Below are 20,366 nucleotides of genomic sequence, written 5' to 3' on the forward strand. Positions count from 1 at the left end.
TTCTCTGTTCAGTTCAGTACCCCATTTTTTAATTGGGTTAATTAGATTTTAGTGTCTAGTTTCTTGAGTTCTTTGTATATTTTGGAGATCATACCTTCGTCTGATGAGGGGTTGGTGAAGATCTTTAGTCTGAAGGTAGCCTTTTTGTCTTACTGACTGTGTCCTTTGCTTTACAGAAGCTTCTCAGTTTCAGGAGGTCCCATTAATTTATTGTTTCTCTTATTGTCTGCGCTCCTGGGGTTCTGCTTAGGAAGTGGTCTCCTGTGCCTATGTCTTGTAGACTACTTCCCACTTTCTCTTCTATCAGGTTCAAAGTGGTCGGATTAATGTTGATGTCTTTAATCCATTTGGACTTGATTTTTGTGCATGGTGATAGATATGGATCTACTTTCATTCTTCTACAGGTTGACATCCAGTTATGCCAGCACCATTTGTTAAAGATGCTTTCCTTCTTCCATTGCATACCTTTAGCCCTCTTATCGTAAATCAAGTGTTCATAGGTTTGTGGGTTAATATCTGGGTCTTCTATTCGATTCCATAGGTCAACTTCTCTGTTTGATTGGGTATACAAGGATCATACCTAAATATAATAAAAGCTATTTATAGGAATGTGCTTTTCTGCACATCCTCAGAAGCAACTTCCCCCACTACAGGCTCAGGATGTTGGACACAGGTTCCAAGTCCAGCTCCTTCTCTTGTTCTGGCTCTAGTTCCACAAGAGGGTTTTCCAAATGCTCCACCAAATCATTGCTGACAGTCTGATCATAGAAAGTTCCCAAATCATCAGGCATGACCTCAGATGTCTGATGTTTTTCTTCAGGTTCTTCTATTTCTTCTTCAGATTCCTCCTTAGCCTCAGTGACAAAGCACCCAAGACCTCACCTTGGTATCTGAAAATGTCATTGTGAACATAGAATTTTTTGGCAACAGAGCCCTCAGGAGCAAGAACAAAGTCCTGCATAAACCTCTGCAGAGCCTGTTTGTTGTGGGACGATCACTCTGACCACCATTCCATCTTTCAGAGTCACATGAGTGTTCCCATAGTAAACCTTCGTTTGGCAGTTGCTGTAATTCTGTAACATCACTTTTTGTGGAGTTACATCTTTCCTCAGACTATGTCTGCTAGCTTACCTTTGGAATCCAGGCCCCTGTGGGCATAGAAAGAGTTCTTTCCATAAAACTTAGGCAGCATGCCCTGGACCTGGTTCAGCAGGGTGGAGTACTGTCTCACAAACTCACACCAGAGCAGCAGGAGACTGCTTCTCCATAATCATCCCTTCGGTTGAATCAACCTTGCTCAGCCCTCATCAGAGCAGCTTCTTCCTGAAGTAGATGGGAACAAATACAGAGACCCACTACTGAACAATATAGAGAGTGAGAGACCTTGGAACATTCAGTCCTAAATGGCCTGTCTCCATTAAATCACTCCCCTTGGGATCAGGAAACCCTGGAGGGCTGAGCAGCAGGTTGGCGCTAGTGCTCAGGAGGAGGTGGTGGCATCTCTCACTGGAATGTAACTTTATGTGGAGAACTGGTGTAAGAACAAAAGCACATATATTGAAAAAGTATCAGTTCATCAAATATTAACAATTAGCCAGATGTGATTATCCACACCTTTAATCCCAGCACTCAGGATGCAGAGATAGGTGAATCTCTGTGAGTTTGAGGTCATCCTGGTTTATAAAGTAAGTTCCAAGACAGCCAGGGTTGTTGTACATAGAAACCCTCTCCTGAAAAACCTAAATAAATAAATATAATAAAATAATGATAAACTTTGTAAACAAAAGTATGGATCTAATGGTGCACCAAGTAAATGCTGACAAAATGGATGGGATAAATAGGTAGATCTCCAGTAATGGTTGGGAAAGTCAACATTTACATTTAATAATATAAATAATAGCCAAATGGATATTTAGGTAGGAAACAGATAACTTAAAGGAAAACTATACATCAAGTGAACCTAAAATTTATTTACAGAACACTCTGTTTATGAACAGCAAAATCAATATTTTCTCAAACATGGAAGATACTTTAGGACCAACTTAATATTAGGTCATATAACTAAATTTTAAAATATTGCTAGCCTATATAATTTACAAATTGGAATGGGACTGTAGAATGAGAGAAAACTGGAAGAGCACAAAAGAATAGATAGTAAATAATATGTCCTCATAATTAATGAGTCAAAATAAGTGAAACATATGTATATTAGATACCTTATGTCATATGTAAATGCAAGTATAATTCACCAAAAATTATGATGTTACAAAAGCACCACAATAGAAATATTTATAATTTCAATTGCTTATATAAAATGGGAAGCAGGCAGGGAAAAATAAATGATGGAACAAAGGAGAATGATCTAAAGTAAAAGCAGGACCTCACAATTTAAGGGATCATAAAAATAACAAACAGAGCTGAAATCTGTGTAAATCAGAGTACAAATAACTAAACAGATATCAAGTGTAACGGCATTGTTTTGTCATCCCAGTATTTGAGAAGCTGAGGTCAGAGGAGAATCAACGGGTTCACATGTTCAAGTTTGTCTCCTGCTACTTAGCAAATCTGAGGATATCTTGGGTGACATGAGATTGAGTCTCAAAATATATAAATAATTCAAATAATTAGTTTTGGTATGTAGAAAATAATGGAGAAAATTGTTTCTTCAAAATTGGGATAAAAAGGGGAACTTGGATACATTAAGAAAAACAGAAGAAAACCTAAATTAATAAAATCAGAAATGACCATGTACATTACAACATATTTTTAAAGTATTATAAGAAAGTGCCATGAACAATTGTTTGTCAACAAATTTGATGCCACAAGTAAAAATAAATTGATAACTGAAAAACCACACAAAGAGAATTATGAATACATATAAATTTGAATACAGCTAAAATAAAGGGGTTGAATTAATTTTCAAACACTTTCAATAAAATGAAAAGCTTTGAAAGAGATAACTTTAGTGTTAATTTCCCAAAAGATTTTTTTTAAAATATCCGTGCTCTGTTGTAATATATATTATATTACTAGTTTGTCATATGTTGCTTTAGCTCACTGGAAAGCCAGCTCTAGAACCAAGATTAACCAGCTTTTCCCTATTTTCAAGCCAGACTTTTCCACATTTTAAATCCAAGCCATTGTTTCAAGGTGTCCCCAAAGGCTCTTTGGACAGTGAGGACTGGGCCTCCAAGGTCTGTAATAGGGAATTAGAAATACAGCAAAACAGCTCAAGATTAAGAACATTGTGCTTTCAAAATCAATTAAGAAGCAAATCACTTCCCGAAGGATGTTAGCACTGTTTACCTAATGAATAAAAAGTGTACACATCAAGACAGTTTGTGCCTAGTCTTATTGTATCCTGTTATGTTGTGTTCAGTTGATATATATGAAATGCAGAAGCAGTAGATTGGGAGAGGGAAGTTGGTGAGAACTGGAGGAGAGGAGGGAGGGGAAGCTGATGTAGGGATGTAATATGTGAGAGGAATAAATTTAAAAAGCAAAATAAGAGAGTGGATGGAAAGGGAGAGTATTGAAAGATTGTTGGAAAAGGGGGTGCATTTCTGGGAGAGGTAGCAACCTGATGTAAAGGAAACTCCCAAGAATCTATAAGGATGACCCCAGCTAAGACTCCTAGCAATAGTGAATATATAACCTGAACTGGGCATCTCCTGTGACCAGATTGATGCCTGCCCCAATTGTCATCAGAGAGTCTCCATCCAGTAACTGATGAAAACAGATGCAGAGACCATAACCAAACATTAGGCCACGCTCAGACAATCCTGCTGAAGAGAGGGATGAAGGATTGGAGGAGCACGAAGGGTCAAGTACATCACAAGAAAGCCCATAGAAACAACTAACCTGGCTCATAGAAACACACAGAATCTGAACCAATCACCAGGGAGCCTACATGGGTTCTACCTAGGCCCTATACATATACATAACAGTTGTATAGTTTGGCCTGATTGCGGAACTTCTAACAGTGGGAGCAGGGACTGTCCCTAATGCTTTGGCTGGGTCTCAGGAATCTATTCCTCATATTGGGTGGCCTTGCCTATTCAGATACAAGGGGAGGTGCTTAGACTTCCAGAAACTTGATATGCCATTCTTTCCTGATACCCATGGAAGGACTTCCCCTTAGGGAGGGGAAACTGCAGTCAGGGCATAAAATAAATAAATTAATTTAATTTAATTAAAAGCAAAATAAAATAAAGTGTCCATAATGGGGAAGAGAAGCTAATCTTTCAGCCATGGGAAGCTGTTTTTATGGAGAGAAAGATCCAGTTGACTACTTCAGCATCCACTGTTGCTTTCTGGTGCATGATTGTATGCACTTGATTTGACTATGTTACTACTTATTTGCTGATATTTCAGTGTGAGTTCCAAGATCTACAAAACAACTTCATTTTTGTTTTGATGGAGGAACTCTTATAAAGCATAAACGGAGTCACATGGAATGGTGAGACCTATGTACACCTTAAAAACCCAGTCTTCCATGTCTCACCTCCAACAAAAGAAGTAAATGCTTTTTGTATCTCACACTGAGATTACAAGGTTAATATGTAAAGATTTTGGCTCTCTTTGTATTCTCTGTTCTGCATTTTCTTGTTTACAAAGAATGTTCACTGCTCAAGGTCACTGATAGTACAGTAGATCCTGGCTAAAATGTAAAACTTTAACTCCCAAACTCCGAAAGACCATAGTAAGAAAAAAATTGTAAGAATATAAGCAGTGAGGAGGCTGGCCTGAGGCTTAAAATAATGAAAAATTAGCCTGGCAGTTTAATAATATATTTATAAGTAATCTTAATTTTTTTATCTTATGACAAGAATATAATTTTATTTCAAATATTGTCTAAGGAAAATAAAGTAAACAGAAAAGAGTAAATAAACTTGAAAATAATATTAAAATGGTAAGAGGACAAAATTTTAGTCAAAAAGGTTAAAAGAAAATGTTTTTGAAAAAGATGCATTTTATAGTACAATAGCAAAAATACCTTATAGCCAAATCAGTTCACAAGGTCTGAGGAAGATATACAAGGATACTTAATGATGAGTTTTAGAGGTGGCATATGTTTGATGATTAACTGTTATTAATATTCTCAAAATTTTTGATGTACTAATATTAGCATTTGTGAGAACTGGCATAGAAAATGCAATTAAATCTAATCAAGAAAATATTATGTTTTACTGACTTTGTTAGGTTTCATACATTTGATGATACTAATTTTTATTAAAATCAGGACTTATTTAAAAATTTTTTGGTCCAGACGCCATGGAGCCAGCCACCAGGTCAGACATGCTGAATCTTTTCCGGAACACATGGAAGGGCTTTCTTTTAAGTTCCTGTATCTACCTAAAGACTGCATCAACCAAAGGGAAATAAAATTGCCCGGAGATGGAACCTGAGTCTACCTTGCTCCAGTGACTCTGGCTAAGAAACCTCTGGGCTGCTGATCAGAGATTTCCACACAGAACACACAGGAGCCCTCACAAACCCAGCACTGGACAAAGTCTGAGCCTGCAGAGCCACAAGCCAATAGCTCAAACTTGGAAGCAGTTTGCAGACCTACAGAGCCACAAATGGCTGTAGTCATCACAAGCTCAGCTCACGTGGTCAGAAAGACTAAGAACTCAAGGGAGGGCCTGAGGCACCTGACTGTCTACCAGCTTCAGGACTATTGCTCAAGGACGAGAAGCCAACAGACCTCTCTGACCAAAAGGCTTTGACATCTGCTGAGACTATCCCTCTGCAGGGGCAGGAGCTTTGCTGGGCACAAGGGTGGCATGGTCAGGTTCTGATGGAAGAAACAATCCCTCAGCAAGAGTGTGTATTCAGGCTGGGCCTTGAGAGAAAAGGACAGTCATCTCTGGGACGAAGCAAATCCAGGCTGGCTCTCAGAGGCAGGCACTTGCTCTGGCAAATACTGACATTTTCTTTATAATGCAGATTTATTTTCATCTGAATCCTGAAATAAAGGGGGAATTCTGAAGCCCTGCTTGGGACACAGCAACAGAAGTCAGAGCATCTGTGTTTTGTCTTACGTAGACCCGGTTGTTTTTAGACCAACTCTAGCCAAGGATGGCCTTGAACTCCTGATTTTCCTGCCTTTCTTCCCAAGTGCTGGGATTATAGGTGTGCATCGCCCATTTCTCCCTTTTAAAGATGTGGAAATCTGATATAAAAAAGCTTTATGCCTTGCTCAAGGTCACACAACTAGTAAATGTCAGAACAACACTGTCCCCTGACTCAGTAACATTTCCAGGAAGGTGGCCTTGGGACAAAGACATTGAATAAGATGACGGACGTACGAGCTAAAACAAAGGGCAGATGGGCAAGCTAAGCAATGTGTACGCCATAGCTAAATATCATTTTAATTCCTACTTTCTAAATTAAAGGGGGGGATAAAGAAGATACTGAACATAGTACTGGGCAAATCAACAAGTATTTAAAAATATCACAACTATAATCATAAAGCACACTTGGACAATGACAGCATGGATTGTAATGCTGCTGCTGGTATCCTGACTATAGGAAATTGTGATTCCTGTTCCACTGCGATGCTTGGCCCTCTCGGCCTGTGAGTTAGGGCGCAGGAGCCAGCCTGGTCCCTGGAAACGACGAGCCTCAGAAAGACCCACGGCCTTACAGAGGACAGTCTCTCTGGAGCTCTCAGGGCTTGTGCAGCGCGTGAGTATAATTACCTAGGCATGTACAGGACTCTCTCGGCCACCACAAAGCCCACCCTGAAGAAGAGGTTGCTGGCTGGAATGAACGGGAACACGAGGAACAGCAGGCCAGCCAACACTTCCTTGTGCTCCAGCCTCTGAAACACACAACAGGGAAAGCATACGTGGATCCTGGCTCAACTCTGCACCAAACAGCACGTCACCATCTCACCCTCGGGTTCTCAGCCGATGACCGAGAGTCACATCGGAGAGCTGAACTGACCAGAGGAAGACCTGCTTAGAGGTGCTGGCTTGCCACACACCCATCTGTGCCCAACACACACACATCACCAGAGACATCTGACAGACACAGTTGGCAGTGACCACCGCCCACCGCTCTGGGAAACCTGAGAACTCTGCTGCACACTCTGTCCCCACCCCTCCCCCACAGTCTCGAGATAGTACAGAGGGCAAAGCCAGGCACTGAGATACAGTGGTACCCTCTCTTAAAGAAGAGGCCAAAAGAGTCACTAGCAGGAGCCAAGCTTTGTGTAAAAGAAATGCTGTTCTGATGGAAAAAAATGAGGTGCAGTGTGGAGGCAGCTGAATTGTAGGTTTCTGGGTGCCTCTCAAATTAAGCTAAAGCAGATTTTTATTTAGGTTGATTTTTTTGTTTGTATGTTTTGAGACTCGATCTGTCTCTGTAGAGAAGAGACATACAACAATCCTTCTCTAATATCTCATAGCCTCCCCCCTAGTACTGGGATCATAGGCATGGGTTACCAGAACTGGTTGCAAAATTTTTTAAATTAAAAAACCACTATGAGTTGGGTAGTGATGACACATGCTTTTGATCCCAGCACTCGGGAGGCAGAGGCAGGCAGATGACTATGAGTTCGAGGCCAGCCAGGTCTACAGAGTAAGTTCCTGGAGAGCAAGGACTGCACAGAGTAACCCTGTCTTTAAAAAACAAAAACGAAAAAATAAAACAGAAAGAAAGAAAGAAAGATCACTAAATTGGTAAAGGACCTTTTCTTAGTATTTGCAAAGATGTTTCTTAATCTTTGTGTCATTAAAACTAGTAAAAACTAACTTATAATGGTTCTATTAACTAAAATCTCTCCCCTCAGAGTTCAGGGAACCCCATAAGAGGAAGAAGAGGCAGGGAGAATGTAAGAGTCAGAAGGGATGGAGGACACCAAGAAAACAAGGCCTCTAAATCAACATGAACAAAGCTCACGTGAACTCACAGAGACCGAGCAGCACACACAGAGCCTGCACGGGTCTGCACCAGCTACTCTGCTTATATACAACTTCTGGTTTAGTGTTTTTACGAGATTCCTGAGTGTGCAAACAAGTGGGCCTCTGATTCGTGTGCCCTCTCCAGCTCTTTCCCTCTGTTGTCCCAGCCTGTCTGACTTTATTGAGTTAGTTTTTATTTATCTTATATTTTACTTTGTTATTTATTTTAAAAGCCGAATGAATGAATGTACATCTAGCCACTAGAGTGAAGGGAAACAACAGAACTGTCATGGATCCCTGCTAGGAAAGGGAAGTGAGTTTTCTCTAAGGGAGAGACCCCAGGTGTATCAGCCACTCCTGGGCAGATCTCATGTTCAGGGGTGGTCACCAACACAGAATGGGCAGCATCGTTTTTATGTGCTTTTATGTGGTTACAGCTTGGTGTTTTTTGATTTGTTTTCTTTTCTCTTTATGTAATATTGTGTTTCATTTTCTAGGTTTGGGGTGTTTTGTTGTATTTTGTTTTTGGTTTGCTTTTAAAGAAAGAACTTAAAGTTGGGTAGTAAGAAGGAGAATTTCTGGACAAACTTGGGGGAAGGGAAGAATATGATTTTATATATATAAATTGTTTAATATAATAAAATCATTCTAGAAAAGTGAAAAAAAATTTTTTTGGTCCAATCATTACTTAAGTACTACTAGAGATTAAAATGCCAAGAATGGTAAATCTTTTCTTCTGGAAATTTAGCAACAGAACCTTAGAAGTCTATACCAATGAAGATAAGAGGATCCAAAAGGACTACTGACATTTTAGCCCTCCTTAGCTCAACCAGGACCCAGAGATGATGGAACTCCCCTGGTAAGTCATTTGTCTTCTTTATTAGGCAGGTCATGGAGTCACTGGAGATTCAACTCTAGCCTGTACACATCCTGTGGGAAGAAGATTCAATAGATAGGGACAGCTTTCCCATACTGCCTGAGGAAGTTTTGTGTACAGCAGGCCCCTCAGGCATCCCTACAGATAGCAAGGCTACTAGAGGAAAAGTTAAAGGAGCCAAGGGAATTATCTTAAATCCTTAGGAGTAATCCCTAAGGAATCTCAGCTGACTTAAGTAAAAGTTTATCTGTCACCTTCAGGGTCTTGAACACCCAAAAGGAATGCATAAACAAGGAAATAGCTGTCATTCACATAGCCAACTTTTGTCAGTTTAAAAGGGTCAGTCTATTAACTTGAATAAAAATCCTAGCTGCTTTAACTTCTCAAAGATTAAACCCTACTTTCTGAAAAGTATCAAAAATGAAAACCAAGAAAGTGCAACTCAAGCCCTAAACAATGTAAATCTTTCTACTTTCTCTGCACAGCATACCCTGCATATTCCCTTCAGATATGTACCCCTGAGTTCCCCCACACCCTCAGTACAAATCCATCCTTGAGCCCTTTCTGTCTCCTTAACTGACAAATCTGGGTTATTTCTTCCACAGTTGAGCAAATTATTCCTGAGACTATTCTAGAAGTCAGATTAGTGAGACTTTCCAGACAGCAAAATTAGGTGTTTCTCATATCACCAAGCCTAGTGCCTTTCTTGCCGTTTTAACTTTGTTTTAGTTCTTTGGTCCTTGGATTGACATTTTCCCAACTCCAGGCCCTAAAAGTTGAAATAATAGTGACTAAGGGTTGCCAACCCTGAACATCATTGCCACCTTTTCCCACCAAGAACCCCTGGATAACCCCAAGTAAGGAAGTAATGGCTTTTACCTGTCTTTCTTAGGAAAGGATATATTCAGCCCCTTCATCAAGAGCAGTCATCATCTCAAGGCTTCCAAAATTGGTCCCTAAATACTTGGAATTGGAAATACTATGATAAAAAAACAAATGTGTAAGTTAAAACAAATCCATAAACATTTTAGGCTGTTCAAACAACAAGGCGACTAAACTGAAGAAGGCAAATTAAAGGTCTCACTGCTGCAAAAGCACCAAATTAACCAGGTAAGTTAGGTCTCTAAGGAAACAGCCACACCTTTACAGTTAACAAATATGTGATTGCATTTAGCCTAAAATGGATTAAATAGACTTATCCTGTGTTATAATAGATATGAAAATGAGTTATCAAGACACATGGATGATTTACGTGTCTAGTGTAATAAAAAAATAAATGGTAAGGTATCACATGCTGCTTGAGTTAACTGTAGAGCTGACTGTAGAGTGGAGTTTCCTCTCCTCAATTTCAGACTGAAATATGTTTATCTTTAAGTCCCTTCCAAGGTACTTTGTCTGAGGATAAAGCTGGTTTGTAAGAGGAATAGAGAAGAAGAACAAAATAGTCGAGTATAAACAAAACAAAACAATACAAAGATGTGTTAAAAACAGTTAAAAAGTAAATCATTTCCAAGAAATGTTTCTATTTATCTCATGGTTTGAAAAAAAATTAGACGCTGAATACAGCCTTGGGAGGCTGAGCCACAAAAAGGAAGTTCAATTCGGAACTCCAGCATACTTTTCAGTTTCCTCAGTTTGTTCTGCTGGGTGATCGTAAAAGCAACCTATTTGATGATGTTGTCTAGAAACTGTTCTTTTACTTGGAAGCTTAACCCCAGGGGACATTCTGGAACATTCTGTTTCACTGCAACTGACTCTCTATATGCAGCACCAGACAGTAATATGATGCATATATGTGTAGTTTGCTTTTAAATAGTGTGCTTTTATATTCAGCATTCAAATACAGAAAGCAGATGGAGGTCAAAAGGACAAGATAAGAAATGATGTGTTTGTCTACCTTCCAAAAGTGATGACACTAATTAATTTTGCTTTTACATTACAGATTTCACTTGTGGCAAGCGATCAGCTTTCAAGCAAGCTGGCTAACTGAGGAAAACACAGCAATTTCTTCTTTGTTTTTTGGCGTTATCACAAGGTACCTGATTTTAAAATAAGCAGGGAAAGGATTAAAGGTTGATTAAATCTTATTGGAAATGGGCAGTATGAATCCTCAAGAGCCTTTTATTGTCATACAGAGCAATTTATTTCAAAATATTTTATTCTAATATACTTAAGAGTAATGAATAATAGGCATTGTAAGTTAAGAATGGAAATAGAAATATTCCATAATACCATAGAAAATGGCTATCTTTAAAACATCTGATGCCTTATTACCATAAGGAAACTATAATAGATGAAAATTAATGTTCTTTAGTGTATTTGGAAAAATTTAATCTTTTTCATGTATTTATGGAAATGTATCTGCAAGCTTCAATGGGAATAAAGGTTGTGTAACAATATATAAATCTCTGTTTCATTTAAAGGCAGTCCTGAGGATATTATGTTATCTGTAGAATGAGCCCCTGAAACATCCACCATTTTTATGTGGTGATTATAGGAGTATCTGTTTTCTTACAGTACAAGAGAAAATTAAATATGTTTCCCATTGTAAACCTTTACTTTTCAGAATTAGATTTTATTTATTATTGTTCAATTGTTTTTGGATTATGAAAGTTATAGTTTATGTCTCTAAGAAATAGTCACTGAGGTATAGGTGATTTATTGGGAAGTGCTCTGGGAATTATCATCCATAATTGAGTAGTAGGAAAGAAGACTGAAAAGTGGGAAGATTTGGACTGTCAAAAATTCTCAACAGAGGATGTCCTCCATCTAACCAGGCACTCTTTCAGTGTAATATACTTAACAGGTATACAAATGGAGAGCAGTTTCTTCCCTTTTTTGTGATAATTTTATCAATCAGATGTTAAGTGCTAGAGGTACTCACAAAATTCATGTAGTTTTGGTTAACTTGATTCATAAAATTGTCTACACGTTTTCAAAAAAGAGTAATATGTGTGTGGTCATTTAACAACATTCATATTTGCATAGTTAAGGAATATTGTTGGATAATAGTTTAAGGGCATGATTATAACAATTTAAAAACAGAATAAGTGAATGTTTTAGAGTTTGAGGGAAACCAAAATAAGAGGACAGGCAAGTTGTAAATGTTAGTAAGTGGTGGGAAGAATGTGATAGATAAAAGAAAGAGAAATGGATAAAAGGTAGTTCCAAGAAGACAGGCAGGCTCAATGATAGAGGTCTTCAATCGACTCTATTGTGAGGAGTATAAATCCTGTAGTGAAAAGACTAAGTATATTTAAGAATGTGTAGGATTCTGGCATGTCTCTGAAGAAGAGAGATAAAGAAGGGAGGAATAGGAAAATTAGACTGTGTTAGAAATCAGAAAAGCAAGCAAGCAGAGCAGTGAAGTGTTGTAAGCATTCACTCATTAAGGTCGTGTTATTCCTCCCATATTATTAACATGTTTTCAGCTCTATCACTTTTTTGAGGTGATGTCTGAACAGTTGAATGACAAGCTGGTCTGGATTGATTCTTAAGAGAGAGAGGGAAAGTATGCTTGTAATTTTATGTTTTGAGCAGTTTATAATATCGTGTCTCTACCGGGGTCAGATGGAGAACTCCTATTTTATTACTTTCACCAGCAGTAAGCAACCTTTTCCCCATAGGCCCCCCAAATCCTGGTATCTCTCTTTCCTCCCTTCTTATGGGAGCAAAATCTTGAGGAGCAAGAGAAAGAGAAAAGGGTATTCAAAATGCAAGTAGACCAACAGAACCTTATGGTGGTTCACATATGAACTGCCTAGGTGTAGCCTTCTTTAGAAGGAAAAAAGATTATCTTATTGACAAGATAGCAAAAGAAAAATAAGAAAATAGTGCTTATGACTGAGTAAGTAAGCTTGAGTGAGTAGTTAAGAGAAATCTCTCCTAGAAGATATCATCTAATCGTAAATTTAATGACCAGTTCATATAACAATAAGAAGATAGATAAGTTCAAGAATATTAAACAGTTGAAGTAATAGGATCCAGAGGCAGGAATGATCTTGGCAACAAAAATAAATAAAAGAAAAGAAATAACAAGTACAGATAAGCAAGGAAACATTCTGAAAATCAAGGCAAAGATACATTGTATATAGTTTTATGAGTCAGCATAAGTTTTTCTGGATTTAATACTAAAGCTTATAGGATATACATGGTAATCTTTAAGCATAGTTAATAAATATGCTAATAGAGGTATTTGGGAAATAATCAAAAATAAAACAGTATTAGAGTTGAGGGTATGTTAAATTAATGTTAATTTTAAAAATATGAGAAAGAGTTAAGTCAATACTTCAGCTAACATTTGGAAAAGGGAATTTTCTTCATAACATTCATTATGAAATATAGCTACTGTGTCTCTTATCTGTCACTTTCCATTTATGATATAATGCCCAGAAAACAGAAACACTGTTTTCTCAATGGTTTCACAAAAGACATGGGTATTATCCTCACAAATACTATTCTCTTAATAAATGTTTGGAAAATGAGTACATTAATAATTGCTATTAACCTTCTATCTCATTAGGCTATACATTTATCAGAACTATAGAATGCACCTTAAATTGAAACATGGGGACAAAAAAAACCCATCCTGGTTAGTTACATAAATTTCCAAGTTCAAAATATTTAAGGTCAAGAAAGATAAAGAAAGACTGAGAAAGTACTATAGCTTGATGTAGATTTTTAAAAATTTGTATGTATTCCTGTATTAAAGAACCCTAGAGAAACAGAATTTGCAGAATGAATATGTATTATGTAATAGAATATATTAGATTATCTACATTATGTATGCTATGTTAACTAAAACTGGCTTCCTTTGAACTAGAAGCAATGAGAGTCTAGTAGCTTCTCAATCTATGAGACTGTATAGTTCAGGAGTTCCAATTTGACAATAAAGACCTGAAGTATTCTTGGGAAAAGTAATATGCTCATTCCATGATAGAAGGTGAAAGAAACTCAGCACTTGTGGCAGCAAAGTTGTTCAGGAGTACCAAAATCTTAAATAAATGGTCCATCATCAAAAAGTAAATGTGTTAAAGCAGCAAATGTGTTAAATGTGCTTTAGAGATTTTTTACAGATGAGCCGTTGCCAGAGAGAGCTATCTAATTTGTCAGATGGTCTTTCCCTCTCAGTTACTTTTTCCTGGAAATATTCTCACAGACACACCTAGAGGAATGACTCATAGTTGATTTCACATTTAAATAAGTTCACAAACAGGAATAATAATCAAGGTCCAATATCCATTGGTGTCATCCTTAAAAAGCTCATGCTTAGGTAATCATGTGGATGAGACTTCATGTGAGTAGGTTCTGATGTTATTTGGAAACACAATTTCACAGGAAATTCCACGATCCCCTGGCTTTTACAAACTTCCTGCTGCCCTTTCGCCAATGTTCACTGAGCCTTAAGAAGAGAAGCTGTTTTGTAGCTGTATCCATTGGAACTAGGCTTCATAACTCTGCATTTTTGTTGGTTTTAGTTTTCTGTAGTGGTCTCTGTTGTAAAGAGAAGTTTCCTTGATACAGTGCAGACTAAGTTATCTGTGGGAACATGGACAAATGTTTATAGATTTTGGTTGGGATTATGCTGGTTTAGTAAATTAGTGTTTGCCTTCTTGATTTTGTTAAGAGTTTTGCTCAAATATTCTTTTTAACTACTTACTAGTTTTATTACTCCATCATATTTAAATATAGTTGATTATCTGCTTTCTTCATATAAATGTTCAACTGAACAAAATTTGCATACTATACCCAATGGTTATATTTCTTAAAATTATAGTGTATTTAACTGTGTCACTTCTACACACATGCAAAAGAACCCAGAGATAACCAATATTTTTGGTGACCATTTATCTGTTTTTCCAAACCCTTTCCTCACCTTTTTAGTGGTCTGATAAATTATACAAGCATAAGGAAGATACAAGTTAGCTCATAAAAAATGAAGAAGAGCAAGAATGAACTTTTAGATCTTAATGCTGTATTAGGTGTACTAAACATCCAACGGACATATTTAAAGATAAAAAGATTAAATACCCCTTAAAATTGAACAACAGTGACATTCTCTGTGGAGCCAATGTTGGCCTTCCAAGACTAAAACTACAGGTGACCCCCACAAACACACACAGAAGGATCTTCAGTGGCTTCTGGAGATTAAATGACAAATATTTGAAATACAAAGCACTTTCCATGCCTGGATAATCCTTACTTTGATTTAAATATTTCTGTAACATTTCTTTTAAAAATGTTTCTTTAATTGTTTAATTTATTATTATTATTATTATATACATTATTACATAATTTTATCTTTCCATTTCTTCCCTTCAAACATTCCTATGTATTTTCCTTTTTTCTCTTTCAATTCCTGGCCTCTTTTTTTCATTTATTGTTACATACGTATAAGAGTATGTATAACTATATATTACTAGGTACATAAGAACAACCTGCTCAGTCTATATATTGTCACTTGTATGTATGTTTTTAGGGTTGAACATTTTTACATGAATAACCAACTAGGACTTTTTTCATAGACGAAAACTATTTCTCATAATTTCAACATTCTGTGTTTTCTATAGTTCTTTGTGTAGATTGAACCTCATAGGCTTTCCTCCCTCCACTTTATAATGTCTACTATTTTGTTCTTTTTAGCACATGTATGCTGGTGAGACTTAATGGGTGTAACTTATGTCAAGAAACAATCTCATGGGAAACTGTAGTGGCATTTCATTTGTGTTCTAATAAATAATGCTTGCTTGAAGATCAGAAAAGTAAAACAGCCACACTGATCAGCCTTACAGACAAGGCAGTTGTGACAGACATTTTTAATCTAAGCCACAATGACACACACCTTTAATCACAGTAGCCACACTAGTTTGCCATAGAAACCAGGTGGTTGTGGTACACACCTTTAATCTCAGAACTGGAGAGGATTATAAATGGGTGGAGACGTCTCTCAGTCTCAGTCTCATTCTGAGGTTTCCTGTAGGCGGAAGAATCACGATTTTTGGACTGAGGTCAAGTTAAGAACCAGTGGCTGGCTGCTTTGCTTTCCTGGTCTTCAGGTTGATCCATAGTATCGTGCTTCAGCAAACTCTCTGGTTCTTTAGTTTTCACAATCTTTCTGCCCGTTCTTCTGCAATGTTCCTTGCGCCGTAGATGCACGAGTTCTGTAGTAGATTTACCATGTGTGACTGGGCTCCATAACTCTGTATTTTAATTGATTGTAGTTTTCTGCAATGTTCTCCATCTGTTGCAAAGATAGGTTTTCTTTTCTTTTCTTTTTAAAGAAGTTCGCTTCATGAGAAATGAGGAATATAGTTACCTGTGGGTATCAAAATATTTAGAGTACAGTTGGGGGAGAGTATGCTGGCTTATTAAAGTGCTGGTTGTAGGTTCTACTCCAAGATCTATGAATTCACTAACTCTGAGTAGTTTGTTAGGTTTCCAGTACCAGAGATGCTTTCTCTTTTGTTAAGTGGATATACAATCAAATTATAGAGCAGGTGGTTACAACCAAGTTGCATATACCAACTTCTAATGCATTCTTCAATTGTTGTGCCATGCTGATCATTGTTGTGGTTCATAGTCATCATACTTATAAAGATGGACTGTCAGGTTTTCTTCTACATAGACACCCAAATCAAGACATAAATCATTTTATAAGTTAATGAGAGGGGGGCTTTAATTATGAACACTGAAAGATGCAGAAGAAGGAAGGTAAAATAACAGTAGGGATGCCTTAAATGGTCATAAAGAATTATCATATTAACTATCAACTTTAAAAACGAACTATAACACTAATAAGTCCATGTATAAATATACATACATAGTTTTACTGAAATTCTATCATTTAGATTGTCAATTTTCTCTCCAAAATCCAAATATCATCTAGCAAAACCCCAACACTAGTCATGAGAAGCCCTCTTTTGAGTTCAAGGCTGTTCAATAGACTTCCAAAATCATGCAGTTTATTGATATTGTCCTTGGTGTCCTCAGATGGAGAAGATAAGCTCTAGTTTATGAAAACACCATTTACTTCAGGAAGAGGGCCAAGAGGCCCTTGAGCTAGAACTAATCTGAAAGCCTCCTCCATGAGGACTAGCTTTCATGGCAGCAGAAGAAACCATTCAAGCATCCATTTCATTTTAAAATAACTTTCCACGAGATTGTTCAGAAAAAAAGTAAAAAGAAATGAACCATTAATTTATGAATTTATGGTATGGGGATAAATGATTTTCATGTAAAGAGTCATCAGTAGGAAAAGTGATATGAATGGAATATGACCCAGAAAAGTAAAGCCCTGGAAGCAATACTTTTAAAAGGAAATTCTAATAGCATGTTTATAATTCATTGTGTCACTAGCTGCAGAAGAGTAGGTTGAGTGGAAAAGAAAGACTACTTTTAAAGTTTTTAAAAAGACATCCTCAAAATTCTAATAATAAATTTTCACAAACTACAAATCAGTTGAGCAACTAGGACACACTTCTGTTTGTAACATTCTCCTGGTAGTGGAACGTGCTAGCACTGAGCAGTACAACCTAATCATTATACCCCATGAGCACATGAGTAGAAACTGCTATTTATAATGCCCATTTTCCTTTAAAAATTCTAAGGAATCTGAAAGTGCATATTAATAGTGTCTCTAGAACAGTGCAGTGAAAGGGGAGATACTTAATCGCTGTTTTCAAACTTGTATTCCGGCTCTTTATTACCTGTAACAGGTTACAACAAAACTGAATTACAAATGTGCCTCAAGATTTAGTAGGTAACTAGCACATGGGACTTAGTTTTAAGATAGGAGTTGCTGGATTCTATGTTCTGTAGGTTCATGGCATGCTATAGTATGGTACTGGTAACACTGGGCAGAATACAGGGCCTTATTACTGAGGCCTCCATGATCCTTCCCAGAGCTGGTAGTATAAGTGAGACTGTAGAGAAGTGAGAATATTTATAATTTCTTACAGGATCATCAAATGGAAATTTTACTAATGGTAAGAATTTCACCATTCCTACAAAAGTAAATAATTACTATCATTATTGACATGCTACTAAGAATTGAAGATATTCTAAAAGTTCTCTTCTCTACCTCCCTTTCAATACCACATGGCTGAAACAAGATACCACAAGTATTTGAAGTTTACCTAGGAATTTCACCCAGAGAGAAGAAAAATGCTGAAGCCTGCTGCCAGCCAGAGGGTAAACTTATCTCCCCGAGAAAGAAGAGGAAATTGGTAGTTCACACAGTGCAGATAAGACAACTTGTCATACCACCATGAAGAAAAGACTGGAATTTAGAGAGTAATGGTTAAATATAAATCACATACTTTAACCAGAAATGCTTTGTTGTTCATATTTCTTGGTGTATATTTAATCATGAGCATCCTGTCAGTACACTAAAGCTGCACTTGGAATTTTGCTACATTTTCCCCCTTGTTTTCAAAATGTGTTTCATCAAATAAATCTCCTTTTCTTTCATTTCACTATTTATTTGCTCTTTGGTTCTTTGTGTGTGGTGTCTTCAGCAACAGGATCTTACCTTCAAGAAGTCCTGAAAGGCAACTAAGCACAATTGTTATGACATACATTATTTTAGCAGATCTTAGATTCTGTTGATTGATGACATGAAAGAGGTTTCCCATGTCTGGTACTGGGAAAGTTGGTAGAAAATCTATGACTCTTGGTGGATAGCACCACTTCAAATAGTGTAATTTGATTTTCACTATTTATATATGTATTTAATATGTATTATAACCACAAGAATAAAAGAAATAATAACATTTATGAGTTTAATTGAGAGAAGAAAAGTATTTCTATATGTACATACACACACATATATGTAGTACATATGTATTTTTGAGGTAAAATAATATTTCCTTTTGGCTTTATCAGCATCCTTAGTATTATCTTGGCTCCTTCCCCTTCCTCCTCTGTATTGCTCTCCCTGCCCACTGCCCAGTTAAATCTCCTCTATTAATTTTCCTAATTTCTCATTTAATAATAGCTGTGTCCTACTGATGACTTCTTTGTAATTCTCCCCCCCCCCCCGTAATGGTCCATCTTTACTTTCCTGCTTTTTGTGGTTACTCCAGATTATATATTTGCATGTGAAGATTCAGTGGTAGGAATCACACACAAGAGATCAGGCAGAATTTGTCTGTCTTAAGTTCTACCTATTTTCTTGCAATGTTCATAATCTAGTTTTTTTTATTTGAATAGAATTACATATGTTATTGTTCCACTCCAGCTAAGAGACATTTGCTAGTACCTGTGAATAGAGGAGAATTAACATGGCTGAGAAAGTGTCTGTGGGGCAGAATGTGTGTCTTTTTTGCATATGCCAAGTGTTCAACAAAAGCCAAGTGGTATAATGGATATACTTTTAACTTTTTTAGATTTATCCGTACTGTTATCCAACATGGCTCCTTCAATTCACAATCTAACATATAGTGAATGAGAGTTCCTCTTTTTTCTCATCCCCACCAGCATTTGTTATTGATTGTCATGTTTTCTTAACCATTCTAACTGGAGTGATTCTCAAAGTTGTTTTATTTGTATCTTCCTAATTCTTAAGAATGATGATAAATATTCTTGAAATATCTCTTATCCTAAAACTGATAACTCTCTTCTCAGATCCCAAGCCTATATATTTTAAATTTGGACATTTGCTTTTGTTTTGACATCTTGTTTGCTTTTTGCTTATTTAAGTTATTTGTGTATTCTGGATTTAAACTTCTTATCAGACATATAGGAGGCAAGAGTCTTTTACTCGGTGGGTTTCTTCTTTACACTATTGGTTATTTTTTGCTGTATATATTTATGATGCCGTAGTTGTCAATCATCTTGAATTCCTCAGTGAATTCCTATTAATGAGGTCCTTTCCAACACTTCTGACTTGTAGAAATTGTCTATGTTTTCTTATAGCAGTTTCAGCACTTGTAGTTTTACACTGACGTTTTTGATCCACTTGGAGTTGACATTTAGGCAGGCTGTTCGATATGGGTATAATTTTATAAGAAAATGTGAATGTTCTATGCTAGATGTCAAAAAAGAGTAATCACTAGACCTACTTACAAGTCATACCTATGAAAATCAATTGTGATCAGCATTGCCCAATATTCCCAAGGATGCAATAGTGTATGTATTTATTGTGAGTAACCAAGAATCATCTAACTTACTTACTGAGCATTCAATAAGGAGTTCATACCTAGTACTGAAAAACTAGCCAAGTACTCATGGCTAGAGTAATTAACTCTAGAGTAAAACTTACTACTGCTACTTTTAGTAAACCGGTATAATTTATTTTTCTTTTTTTATTATTTATTAAAAATTTCCAATGCCTCCCATCCTCCCCTTTCCCTCCCACTCCCCCCACTCCTCCTCCCTCTTCAGACCTAAGAGAAGTCAGGGTGCCCTGCCCTGTGGCTAGAAAAACACAACTGTTCAAACTGCAGAGAACAATGAAGTGCTCGGCAACAACTGATATATTTAAAATACAAACTCTCCACCTAAGGCTCAGAGTGCAGCACTAAAAGAGGAATGGAAGAGTAGCTAATGTCAGAAGACAACTACATCTTCTCTGCAATTGT

At 36.9% G+C, this 20,366-nt stretch overlaps 1 pseudogene; it reads right to left on the bottom strand.

The window, feature by feature from the left end:
* Positions 1-600: 600 nt before the first annotated feature.
* LOC125403685 (ras GTPase-activating protein-binding protein 1 pseudogene) lies at positions 601-1,274 on the bottom strand (annotated as a pseudogene).
* Between the last annotated feature and the right edge of the window lie 19,092 nt (positions 1,275-20,366).

This window comes from Myodes glareolus, chromosome X (assembly GCF_982192425.1).
Source record: "Myodes glareolus chromosome X, mMyoGla1.1, whole genome shotgun sequence".
In the NCBI taxonomy this organism is placed as follows: domain Eukaryota; kingdom Metazoa; phylum Chordata; class Mammalia; order Rodentia; family Cricetidae; genus Myodes; species Myodes glareolus.